Source organism: Macadamia integrifolia, chromosome 9 (genome assembly GCF_013358625.1).
Source record: "Macadamia integrifolia cultivar HAES 741 chromosome 9, SCU_Mint_v3, whole genome shotgun sequence".
In the NCBI taxonomy this organism is placed as follows: Eukaryota; Viridiplantae; Streptophyta; class Magnoliopsida; order Proteales; family Proteaceae; genus Macadamia; species Macadamia integrifolia.
In genome coordinates, this window is record NC_056565.1 from 18,379,180 (window position 1) to 18,393,079 (window position 13,900).

The window sequence follows — 13,900 nt, forward strand, 5'->3', positions numbered from 1 at the left end:
TGGTATCTAACACAATGAAATCAATAGGAAAAATAAATTCCCCCACCTTAAGTAAGACATCCTCAACCATCCCTTTAGGAATCTTAACAGACCTATCTGTTAACTGAAGAATAGTTTCAATGTCTTTCCATTCTCCTAATCATAGTTGCTTATACATTTGATGAGGAAAGAGATTCACACTTACACCAGCATCAAGTAAGGCATGATCAATTTTGGTGTTGCCTATGACACAAGCTATGGTAGGAGTCCCTGTATCCTTATACTTGGCGGCTATAGGCTGAGTAATTATAGAACTAATGTTACCTGCCAAAAACACCTTTATGGGCACACTAGTGAAACGATTGTAAGTACACAAATCTTTCAGGGCCTTTGCATAGGGGGATCTGGAATATGGCATCCAAAAGGGGGATGTTCACTTCTACCTTTTTGAAGACTTCTAAAAAAGAGTCTATGGAAGCAGTCTTCTTGTTGTTTACTAAGCGATTAGGAAAGGGGACAGGGGGAACATAAAGATTGTTAGGGATTTGTTCCTCTTCAAAAGAATCATTTTTTTGTTTCTCAACCAAATCATCTTTAGTTGCCTTAGGTTCATCAGATGAACCTAGAACAAGAGGCACACTTGTGTCCTCAATAGAAGGAGAGTCAACAAGAATAATAGATGGAGAAGATTTAGGAACACTCTGTTAGTACTCTCGGCCACTCTTAAGGGCATAAATAGCATGACATTGGTTGGAGGACCCTTGTTAAGTTTGATTGTGTACTACATTAAGTGATTCATTAGTTGGTGCTTGTGAACTAACAGGCTAATGCCTAGGTTAGGCTCTGGTTGACTAGGCAATGTTCCCTTCTCCCTCTCATGCAAAATTGAGACAACTTGGGTGAGTTCCCTCATAAGATTTTGATGACTTGTCATGAGGTGGGCTATATTCTTTTCCAAGTTACATGATCTACTTACCACTCTAGTGTTGGTATACCCAGGGGGTTGCTGATAAGAAGATAAGAGAGGGGGCCTAGGGAAACTAGCCTAAGGTCCTACATTTGGCCTAGGAAAAGTACTTGGGGAAAAAAGCTATTGTGCAAAGGGAGGCCTTGTGGGTCCAAGTTAACCTTGATTATGAAAATTGGAAGGTCTCGCTTAATTGCTCTGGTTCCTAGTTCTAGGAGTAATTTTGGTAATTTCTCCACCCTAGATTCTAAGTGTTACTATATGGATTATTCTGATATAAGGCATTAACACTTTCATTGGAAGTGCCCCCAGAGGTGTTGGGGCATTCTTTTATAACATGTCTAGGGGACTGGCACCAACTGCACATCTTAACAAAAATGACTGATGATGGCTCTTTAGGAACAATAACCTCAATCTTTTTTATTAGGCTATCCAAGTGGGCTTCCTTAGCTACTAACTCATCCACAAAATATCATTTTTCTCCTATGGTTCTTTCACTTTCTTGGGTTCATTCCCACTCACGGGTTTTGTCAACTAAGTCAAGTAAGAATTCTCATGCCTCTCCTTCATCTATAAAGGATGTAAATCCCCAGGGCATATAGACTCTAACACTTGTTTAGTTGGGTAATCAATACCCTCATAAATTATTTAGCATAAATGCCATAAGTCTAGGCCATGGTGAGGACATTCCTAGAGTAGATCTTTGAATCTCTCCATAAGTTTAGAAAAAGACTCACTAGGCTTTTGCCTAAATTGGAGGATATCACTTCTAAGCTTCTTGGTCTTGTGAGTTGAAAAAAACTTCTTGAGGAAGACAACTGTGAATTGTTCACATATAATTATGGAATTTGTGGGTAACTCATACAACCACTTCTTAGCTTGGTCTTTCCATACAAAAGTGATGAATCTAAGCTTAATAGCATCATCATAAAGTTGTTGGATCTTAATTGGAACACATACCTCTTCAAACACCTTGAGGAATAAGTATGCATCCTCAGAGGTTAGCCCATAGAAATGGGGCAACATAGTGATGAACTAAGATTTGAGCTGATAATTATTACCCTGGGCTCATAGTAGAACTATGTAGGAAGGTTGGGTTGTACTAGTAGGGTAGAACTTATCTTTTAGAGTAGGAGGAGGGGGTTATGGTGGATGGTTTTGCTGTTGGTCTAGGTTGGTATATTCTAGAAGGGTAGCTTGGTCTCCCATATTGAAAGGTACCGATGAGAGTATACGTATAGGGTCCCTACTTGTTGGATTTCTTCTTCCTAACCGATTCATAGTATTACGTACTCACCCAACACTCATGCAACAGAACACTACCCACAACTAGAATAAGACTACCACAAGCACAAAAGAATGAAAATTATTATTATTATTATTTTATGAATTTTTTTTGTGAGCTTACTGGTAGTGATCCGGGGTTACTCAATTCCTGAGGTACTGCTACAGGGCAAAACCTGCATTTACCGTACTGTGAGGCTTGGTGATCTCCGCCGATACAACTACTATTGCAAGTTGTTTTTCATAGGAATTCAATAAATAATGAAAAAAAAAAAAACACTCCGATTTAATAAAAGAAAGTGAAAAATAATATGAAACTGTCTCCCCAGCAATGGCACCAAAAACTTGTTTAAAATTAAAAATTAACCACAAGCGTATGGATCATCTTAGTTACGAGTCGAACACAAGGAGGCAGCCACTTTATTTTTGGCTTCTTCTAGTAACGCGAAAGTGTACAAATTGATGATTGTGATCTACTCCTAACTACTGTCCTAAAACAAATGCATCTAAAAGAATGTCCTAACCAACACAACTAGGGAAATTAGAATTGAAATTGACATTAAAAATCTAACCATTCACATCTAACCCTAACCATTCATCATCTAGGAATTTAAATACTCAAAGCAAATAAATAAAAAGCAATAAAGAAAAAGTAAAAGAAAAAAGGCTGAAATAAAATAAAATAAATAAAAGTGCAAAGAAAGGGAATAGAGCTAGAGAGAGGCACACAAGTAAATTTCTCTACTTAGCCTGAGAGATGCACCGCAAATAGTATGAGCTTCCCTACTTAACCAGAGATTAACTCTTAAAAGGGCTTTTCTGCTTAGCTTTAGGGAAAGGGATGTAATATAATAACAAAAGTAAAAAGATGGTTCTATGGCTAGAGAGAGGCAAAGCCAAAACATCATCTAGCCAAGAACCTTGGGGGAAAGGGAAGCCAACAAAGTAAAAGTGAAAATTAAAATCCTAAATTAAGAATAATGGGTAGCAAGAAGAGGGGATGAGAAGACTACTGTAGAAGCCTACCTACACAAACTTCAATTCTTGAATTAAAACTTGGTTGATTTGAAATACTACCAGCCCTAAAAATCAGATTTGGAATAAACCAAATCTGAAATTGCTAGGTCTGGAGAAAACAAATCTTAAAGAGAAACTGCACTTGAAAAGAGATGCTCCAAAGCTTGGTTCTTATCACCTAGATCTAAGCCTTGAACTAGAAAATTAAAATTTACAATTTGAATAGCATAAACAAAAATAAATAAAAGACTTGCATTAATTAAATAAAACTAATTACAAAAGGGCTTGAAGCAAAAACAAATAAGAAGAACTAGAGCGAGAGAGAGAGAGAGAGAGAGAGAGAGAGAGAGATTGCACAGCTAAATTAGAGAAGTGAACGTCCTCCTTGGATTTGGATGATTCTCTTTTATAGGGAATAGGAGAGAGAAGAGAACGCCCAATGTGGATATTTTTAGGATCGACTGTGATGAGGTGGAGGGTAGGGGGGAAAGTAGGGGGGAAAAGGAAAAAGAACAATTTGGCTTTTTAGGTTTCAATTTAGTTGGGATTGGGAGAGATAGAGAGATAAAATAGGAAATGATTTTATCTCTTTCTTTTCTTCTTCAAACTTGCGTAGCCCCTCTTGGACGATTTTCTATTCTTGCTTGAATGATTTGGACAATCTTCTATTTTATATGGAAGTTCCATCCATGCCCTTGACCTTTAAGCAAGTGGAAAGTAGGAGAGAGGAGAAGATCTTCAACAAATATCCACAAAGTAGGAGAGATAGTGTAACGCCCAAGGTGGAGGAGAGAGAGTATCTTCAACGCCTAAGGTGGGTCCCTCCATCTTTGTTGGCCACTGGAATGTCTTTTATACCCATGGGACAATTGCAAAAGGGCTGGGCCTGCATCTCAGTTCTGTTCTGGTCTGGTCCATTATTCTTTTTCTAGCCCGAAAAGAACAATCACGTATACGGGTGCTAAAAAGAATGTGTACTTTTAATGCGACACGTCCACCTTGCTTAGAATTTCGTCCTTTCCATGACTTTAAAAAAAATGGAACCTCTTTACGTGTGAAATTGGAGATATGGTGGCTGATAGACCCTAAACCCTTTTAAATACAAAACCTGCAAAAGGAAAGAAAAACCCAAGGTAGCTCCATTATAAGTATGTAAAAATGCATGCTTTACAACCTAATATTTCACACATAAATGTGTTCATCAATCTCCAAAGAGCATCTCCTTATGCAAGAGCCATCAGTAATAACCACCATGTCTCGCTGTGCCTTCTCATTGGAGTGCCCTTCTTGCCATTGAAGTCCCCCAATCCCTTCACTAGGACACCCTAATTCTTCAGGGAGTTGCTTTAACTGTCCACCAGCATGTCCCTCAGAAGATAAGCATACAAAAACCATCATGTGATACCCTAATCTGATATAGCTTGTATTTCTACTATTCAGAGAAGGAGTTAGAAGTGAGAAGCATCTTAGATGGGCAGTTAGCAATGGTGGAATTCTTGAAAGCCTAAGACGACCCCCTTGTCAATGTACCTCCTGCCAGCTATATTGGAAAGCATTCTAAGACTAGTGGACCAAAAGGTAAGAATCATAACAAGATTTTTTATGGGGGGTTCAAAATAGTAGGTGGACCAGCTGGACAGAGTTGTACAGAAGCCCACCAGTAGGTCCCACTAGCTGGCTGTTGGTGTTGTACAGGGTAGCTCTTGGACACCTATCCTCTGTGCGGCCCATAGCCCTACAACTATGACCCTCATGTTCACCCAGCTTGTAGGGGGTCCTAATGCTGATCAAATCTTACCACATAGATTGGCAATTGGTGGGGTCTAGCCTTAGATATTAAACTTTAAATGAAAATTATGTTTATAGGTGTTCAGCCAAAGAGGTCCTAAGGACTAATTAGGCTGCACTACGTAAACTCATATCTTGCCACTGTTCACTCCGTTTATTGTGAAATTTGGTGGACAGCAAGGAGAGGAAGAGGAGAAGAAGAGGAGGAAAGAAGAGGAGACGAAGGTTTGAGCAGCATTCTGGGATAGGTTAAGGCAGCTTACACTCTAGGTAAGCTAATTCCTAGTCCTAACCTTATTATATCATGCTGAAATTGGTAGCAGCATGCTAGGAATTTCCTGAATGTGGGGTTTGAATTCATTTGTTGGTTTCTTGAGTTGAATTGCAGCTCATAGTTGCTGAGTTTGGGTTTTCAGAGTGGGTTCAAAGACCTAGACTCACTCTAACCCATCTCTAGGAGCCCTAAAATTTGGGGAAAACATCACTCATGCTAAGATTATAGTAATTAGAGTTGGGAATGGTGAATGCATGCAGTCAATTTCGGGTTTATTGCATGAAATAGCTTCTTGCTGAATTTTTCAAGTCAAATAAGTAAGAACTTCTCCCAATTCTTCTCTAATTACTGTATTTTTCATTAATTGAGCTCAATTGGAGCTGGAGTATGGTTGATCCATGATCCCTACATCCCTCTAGCTCCAAATGAGTGAGTATTGATAAGGAAAACCCCCATGGCAATGCTTACAAAAACCTTCAAGTTAACCTTGAGATCTCCTAACTCCTTAAACCTATCACTCTGCCACTTGAATTTTTTGGAACTCCTTGCTCTGGAAAATAAACTCATATCATTAGGATCTATAGCTTGCCCTTCTTTACTTTTTCCACTTCGAATCATGTTTTCCAATTTCTCAAAGTGCTCCCTCATTTTCTATCTCTCTTTATTTTTACAGTGTAGGTTAGAACACGAGCAGTAAATTCTTGGATGTGAGGGTAGCAAGCGCAATCCGTGGGCATTGCGCCCCCGTATCACCGCTCGGGATAACACATGGAGGCCTATTTCATGAATAGCTCATTCCTTCTTGGTTAGGTGATTTTTTCAATAATAAACTAATGGCCAATATGGGGATTGGGAATCATAAAGATTTGAAGTCGCCACCTAGGGTTTGGGCCTAGGAGCCGGGATGTGGGCCCACTCCAAAAGAACGGGCCCAAGATCGACTCGATCTGGTCCAAAGATGAGGGTAAGAGCCAGGTTATGAAGTTGGAAAAGTATTAGGCACCCACTTCACCCAATTGAACCGGTCTTCCTATTAAATGCATAAATTCAAATATTCCCCTTATATATCCTAACCCACATGTATGACTAGACCTTAATATACAACATTATATAAGCCCCAAGTCAAAAGAAAGATATACATTATTCTGACTTTGTTAAGAAATTTAACCTGACCTTAACCCCTGTTTTGAGTCAAGAGGGGCGGACCCCGGTTGATGTGTTGGCGACTCTGATGAAGATTCCGGACTCAGGTGAGAATGATCTCGGCTACTTGCTTTTCTTCATTGGGGAATCTAGGCCTTTGATGACATCTCAACATTTTGGCACATCTCTCAAGGACTTGAAAGGGGAGGAATTTTTTCACTTCCACTCTTCTCTTCTCCACATTCTTTTTTCGTGTCTCTTCTCCCTTCTTGCACTTTTTTTTCACAATTCTCTCCATTTTTTTCTTCCTCTTTTCTTTTTTTTTTTTTTTCTCCTCTTCTTTTTTTTGAAAATGGAGCACTATTTATAGGTGTCCGGACTAGTGCCAAAAGTGGTAAATTTTTTGATAAGTCTGTCGCCCAAAATGGTAATTTTTTGTGAGTCAGACTGATTTTACTTCCTAAAATGTAAATTTTTCATGTGCTGGGCCATTTTTGTCAAGAAAAAGTGGCGGACCCACCAAGAATAGAAAATAGTGGTCCAATTTTCGTGTGCGATATATCGTCAAAATATTTTTTCCGAGCATTATCCAATGGCATGGATTTTGAGCTCCTTTTTCACTCGTAAAAAAATAAGAATAGAAAATAAGGTTCTTCTACCCTTCTGCAAGCTGGGATTTTTTCAACAATCCTTATTCATGTCATCCCCACACCATCAAAGAGCATTTAGAATCTATTCATCAATATATGATACGTTGCTATCATGTGCCATGAGATCAAGTCCAAAATTGGCCTTAGGTCGGATTAGGGTTTTGGGCTAGATTAGGATTTTGGGCTGAATTAGGGTTTTAGGATGATTGGTGATTTCTGGTCACTGTTGGGTTTAGGATTGGACTAGGGTTTCTAATTGGATTATGGTTATGACTTACTGCAGATGTCTGAGTCATCACAAAAGACCTAGATTCCCTTATGATGTAAAGCACGAACCATGATCGTTCCTTGTTTGTTATCATTGTCGGGGTGGGTGACAAAATTTGGTGTCTACAAGGGAAAGCCCTCGGCATGGTGGATGCCTCCTTAAGGGGTTGCTAGCCTTGTTCGTTCTTGCTCGTAAATTGAGGTAATAGGATTGGCAAGTATTTTGGCAACTACAGCTGACGGAGGTTAGGATGGGAAAAGCGAAGGCTGAAGGTCTTTCTCATACTTTAGGACACTTGGGAGGGTAGGTAGCTCACAAAGAGGAGGGTAGGTGAAAGGGTAGAACCGTGTGTGTCTTGAGATGGGTGAATAATCCCCCTTTTATAGAGATTTAGACCCAAAAGGGTGAAATTCATGGGGCCGCAAAAATTTATCAGGGCCTTGAACTTTTCTTGGGTCCACGAGAAAAGAATATTCCTTGTATTAGATAGATGTTGATCCTATCCTCCATAGGGCTTCTGGCTTCTGGCTTCTGGCTTCTAGGGTGTGATTTTGGGATTTCTGGTGGTCCAATGTTCGCACACCATATGCCATTGAAATCGTCTTTCTAAGTACTATCCATCAGTATGGTTGCCAAGCCTCTTTTCAGCTCAAAATGATTAGGGATTCAAAAGGAATGGCTCTTACCCTGTTACACCCTGGGGACATCCATTAATCATTTTTTCAAGTTGTTCTCACACTGTTGGAGAATACTTAGGTTCGATTCCTCAATGTATAATGTGTTAGCATCGAGCACCATAAGATTGGGCATTGTTTGTCCTCGTATGATTTAGGATTTCGGTTGACTAGGGTCTAGGGTTTTAGGTTGAGCTAGAGTTGATTTGAAGGCCGAATTCTCCACCTACCAAAAGCATAGATCGCATCCACACCCTGTAAGTCATCATTGTTGGGAATGGGTGATAAAGCCAAGGCTGAACTAGTCTTAAGGAGCAAACAAACGAACTAGCGCCAACCCAAGGATTGGTCATCACCAAATCCACATCTGTGGCTCGGCAACTAAGAGACCAAGCTACCTATGACCACTCAAAGAATCCTTGATAAAGGAAACAATTTATCACCACAAGGAAATGAAATCCACACTCAATCAAACACTTGAACTCCAAGCAAGGAAGGATCTTTCCTAATCATGAAAGATCAGTAATAAGCGATCCTAATCATCCCTAAAAAGAAGGGGAATCCCTTACCGATCAAGGAAGCTTCCTACATAGAATATCCATTGTCCACACACTCTCCAAGTATAACTCTTACTATACTGAGACTCCCACCAGGATTAGGATACCTGCCAAGTTGAGACTCACCAAGAACGCCACCCTACAACTATAAATACCTAGGTAAGGCCCCCTTCAGAACGATCGAGACTTTATCATTTTACTCGAAATGACTGTTTGCAGAGAGATCTAACATAGACATTAGAGGGTCCCTTCTCAGATCAGCCCAACACTCACTCTCTTATATATGTTCTTTTGTGCAGGGCTGTACAGAAAGCCTAGGATGATTTCTTGCTGCAATAAGGGCCAATCTTAGAAAAGAGGAAGTGCATTTTACTCTTTTTGTCCTTTCATACTTGAAGGAGTTAGGGGCATCTGATATGCATTAAATCACCCAACCAACGAGCGAAGTGTTATTGATGTGGCCATGTGGCCTCATCCTAATCCCAAAAGAACAGGTCAAAGAGACCTAAACGGAATGAAGACTTTTGGGGGAATGGCGATTCCACATTATTGAATTAAGCCATTGTAGTCTCCAATAATAGCTCTATCAACTCCTATATATTTGGAGTTGGAAACTTATCCAAAACATATGTATGTGGAGCCCTAAATCAAAAATTTTTTTTTACAACTGCTAGTATCTCTTTTGGTCTTCTTTTTTGACTTTGCAACAGATATCAACTCGTCACTTAGTGCTCATCGTCAGCAACAGTTCTTCACTATGACAGCAGCTCGTCATCGTCATGCAGGTATCGACTATTCGCTAGTATCAGAGTCGAGTCATATCTGATACAAGATCTCTTTCGGCCATCTCGTCTTCTTTTTCTCTTGCAAGATCTGATCCACATCTTAGAATCGATCACAGAGAAGATCGATAGTGGAAGCTTGGAAATAATAGAGAGAAAGAGGTTGTAATCATAATATCATATCAAATCCCAGCATCAAATCTACAATGCTTGGATCTGGGAAACGGATTGGCCTACCAACACCACAGTAAGTGCAATTCACCCACCTTATAATATTATTTTTTTATTTAACATCACATAACCTCTTCTGGGTATCCTATAGTAGTTTTGTTGCTTTAGAATTAAGTGCTCCTAGTCTTTAATATTAATTGTTTATATCATGCTAGCTGGACCTAATTGTTTATTAAGTGTTCAATGTCACATATCATGCTGGCTGAGTTGGTTTAAAATATTAATTTGTTGATTATTTTAAAATAAATACTCCTTGTCTTTAATAATATATGTCATGTTAATTAAATAGGTTTGCAAATTGATTAATTAAGCATATCATATTGCTCCACTTTTTATTATTTCATTACTCCAGAATATATGTTACTGTTTTTTAATCATTGTTAAGGTACATTGTTGTTTACATTGTTGATACTGTTTTTTAATCATTGTTAAAGTACATTGTTGTTACTGTCTTTTTTTTAACCTTCTATAAACCAATTAAGAACCTTTCAAGGTCTTTGTTGCCGGGTTAATAGGATAATAATAATAATAGAAAGGGGGATTACTAATCTTAATCTCTAGTTTACATAACCGATTAAATTAGTTTTTTTTATATCATTAATATATGTTATGCTAATTACATTGAACTGAACCTTGACACTATAATAAAATATTGAAATCATAAAAGAATTAGTAATTTAAATATTATTCCACTTGTCACCTAACACATTAGTATTCTTTCTTTTGGCTCGTTTCAAGCCATAAGGAATTGGAATTTAACGTAAAATAAAATAGAAAAAATTATTCAATTCATATTTCTTTTAAAACTATTGTGGGGAAACATAGAGTGAACTAAATTTATTTATTCATTTTCTAGAACATCATCATTGGACGAAAAACCTGTCTCATGAAATCAACAACCTTGAGAGACTCAATGAGTTGAACTATTAAACCTGGAACATGAAAATCACACATGTAATGATATACGAGAAGATGGACCATGTTCTAGAATCAAAACCCGTGGTTGGAGATAATGTTACCCTTGTAGAGATTAAAGCATGATCCTATTGAAAATGGAAGACCATTTGATGAAGGTGTTTAACAGACACATAACAACAAAATCAGTAATGGTAGCTATGAAGGCGAAGTATGATGTAAAAACTGAAGCCCACACTCAAAATTTTGACTCACAGATATAATAGTTATAGAATGACTGAGGGTGAGGATGTTGTGGATCATATCAATAAAATACTAGTTATGGCTCAAGACTTGGTTAATGCAGGATCAGAGGTGTCAGATAACTACCAAGTAACCACTATAATTAACAGTTTGCCCCCTTCTTGGGCAATGGCACAAATTGCACTGAGAATCCTGGGGGACAATCTCACTCTTAATAAACTTCCCCAACAACTGCAATAATATCAACAATGTATAATGACAAAGTCTATGGGATGAATTACATATAACTTAGTCCAACCCAACTCAGTTAAAGATTGACCAAGTAGAATCACTGGCACATCATCATCGGTTCCATCATAATACCAACCAGCTCTGCCCCAATAATAACCAGAATAAGTTCAAGGGGAAAGGAAAAATGAAGTCGAGGAAATTTTAAAAGGTGCCACCTGGAGCATGTTATGAATGTGAAAAATTCAATCATTGTAGGGCTTCTTGCCCTAAGAAAAGGAACAAAAGAAATATTGCACTTGCACCACCACCAAACACTCAGCAGAAAGAGTTTATTAGCACAGTTGAGTGTAATTTATCTGGAGAACAGTATGAGGGGTGGTGGATCGATTCAGGTGCAACACATCACATTGAAAAGACCACAAGAGGACAACAAGAGATGAAGCCTCTTGCACCTAGTGACCATAAGATCTTCATGGGAAATAACTTGTACAGCAAAGTTCGAGGTGTTGTAAACTATGTGCTTGACCTCGAGAAGGCTAATTTCCATCTGAAGGATATAATTTATGCCCCTGACATGCATTGGAATTTGATTTTTATTCCCGCCCTTGTTAAGAAGGGCCTTGATGTGAGCTTCATAGGCATTGAGTCACCATTGGAAAACATCGTTATTTTTTTGCTTCAGGATGATTTGTCCCTGAGCAGGATTTATTTTTACTTTCCATTGTTGAAAATGTTTTCAATGTAACCACTGATATTATTAATGAAAATGCATCTGGGTCATTAGTATATTGATTGAGCAAACCTTATTGATTCATACATGTGGCATATGAGACTGGGACACCCTAGAATTAAGAAAATGCAACAAATAATTAAATTGGGGTTAGTTCCTAAGTTGTCTAAAGTAGAATATGATGGATGCGAACATTATTTCTCTGACAAAATGACTAGGAAACCCTTTCCAGTGGGAGTGAGAGCAAAGGAACTTCTCAAAGTGGTAAACTCTAACATCTATGGGTCACTATATATGAGTACCCATAGTGGTAAAACTTACTTTATCACATTCACAGATGACTTATCTAAATATGGGTATATTTATTTACTTATTAGAAAATCTGAAGCATTTGAATGTCTCAGACGCTACAAAACTAAAGTACAAAATCATTTGAGAATGAATATTAAGGTTCCAAGAACCGATCGTGGTGGAGAGTATAACTCCACAGAGTTTGAAAAATTCTGTGAGGAACATGGAATCATTAAACAAAAGGCCATGTCTTTCACACCACAACAGAATGGTGTGGCTGAAAGACAAAATATAACACTACTTAATGTAGTGCGTTGCATGTCGCATTTTCTCTCTCTAAGGAGTTCTAGGGAGAGGTCATTCTCACAGTAAATTATATCTTAAACAAAATTTCTACCAAATCTGTTGAGACTACTCCCTATGAAATGTGGACAGGTAGAAAATCAAACTTAGAAAATCTAAGGAAGTGGGGATCAATAGCCTATGAACTAATACCTGAACCATATAGGAACAAGTTGGATTCTAGAATGATTAAATCCAAGTTCATAGGATATTCTGAAGGATCAAAGGGATATAGGTTCTATCACCCTGAAAAAGGGGTAACTGAGAGCTGTGATGCAGAATTTCTAGAGAAACTAGAAGTGAAACCACAACAGGAGGATGTAGTACCCCTGCATGTCATTGACGATGACTATGATGTTGATCGTCAAGAGAAATCAGAAATTTTTATCAAGGAATCCATGTTCCTGAAGATCAAGGTGATCATCAGGGACAGGACCTAGAACCTAGGGTAAGTGGGGGTAAAAGAACTAGAGTACCCCCAACTTATTTAGATGACTACTACCTTTATCTATGTGAGTCATCTTGTCATACAGTTGACACAGACGTGAAAAAGTAGTCAATTCTGTAACCTATGGCGAAGCGATGAAATCTTGAGAATCGGGTGAATGGTGGAATGCCATGCGGAAGGAAATTGATTCTATCACAAAGAATCAACTATAGGAACTTTGTGACTTACCGAAGGGTAGAAATGACATATGTTGCAAATGGGTACTTAAGAAAAAGTATAAAATAAATGGGTTTGTTGATAAATTCAAGGGCCTGTTAGTTGTAAAAGGATATACATAGAAGGGAGGAATAAACGACCAGGAAACTTATTCGCCAGTAGTAAAATTTTACCTCTATTAGATTGATATTGGCACTTATCGCACATTTAAACTTAGAATTATTCCAGATGGATGTGAAAATCGCCTTTCTCAATGGCAAGTTAGAAGAAACCATATATATGCGACAACCTGAAGGTTTTCAGGTAATGGAAAAGGAAGATGAAGTATGTAGACCTAAAAAGTCTTTGTATAGATTAAAGTAGTCCTCACGTCAGTGGTACCTAGTATTCCACAAAACAGTCCTTAAGTTAGGATTCGTGGCAAACAAATTGGACAACCGTGTATATATTTTAAAGAGTGGGAGTAGTTTTACTATTCTCTCCTTGTATGTTGATGACATACTATTAGCTGGAAATGACTTGGATATACTAAACAGAACCAAAAATAAACTTAGCAACATATTTGAAATGAAGGATATGGGGGAAGCCTCCTATATTTTAGGAATTCAAATCAGTAGAGATATTAACAAAACAAAGATTTTGTGTGAGTCAGGAAAAATGACTGAACTCTATGTTGAAAAGATTCGGGATGCTGAATTACAATCACTCAGAAACTCCAATTGTATTGGGAAAGACTTTATGAAAAAGTCAATGCCCTCAAGAAGGACAGGAAAAGTTGAATGTACCTTATGCCTAGGTAGTAGGTAGTTTAATGTATGCCATGTTGTGTACATGACCGGATTTGACATATCCAGTCAGTTTGGTATGTAG

At 38.2% G+C, this 13,900-nt stretch overlaps 1 non-coding gene across 1 annotated transcript; it reads left to right on the top strand.

Moving 5' to 3' along the window:
• The first annotated feature begins 1,616 nt into the window (after positions 1-1,616).
• On the top strand, positions 1,617-1,723 carry LOC122090272. The gene has a single exon (XR_006143511.1). It is a non-coding gene; the product is annotated as a small nucleolar RNA R71 (small nucleolar RNA).
• The last annotated feature ends 12,177 nt before the right edge of the window (positions 1,724-13,900 follow it).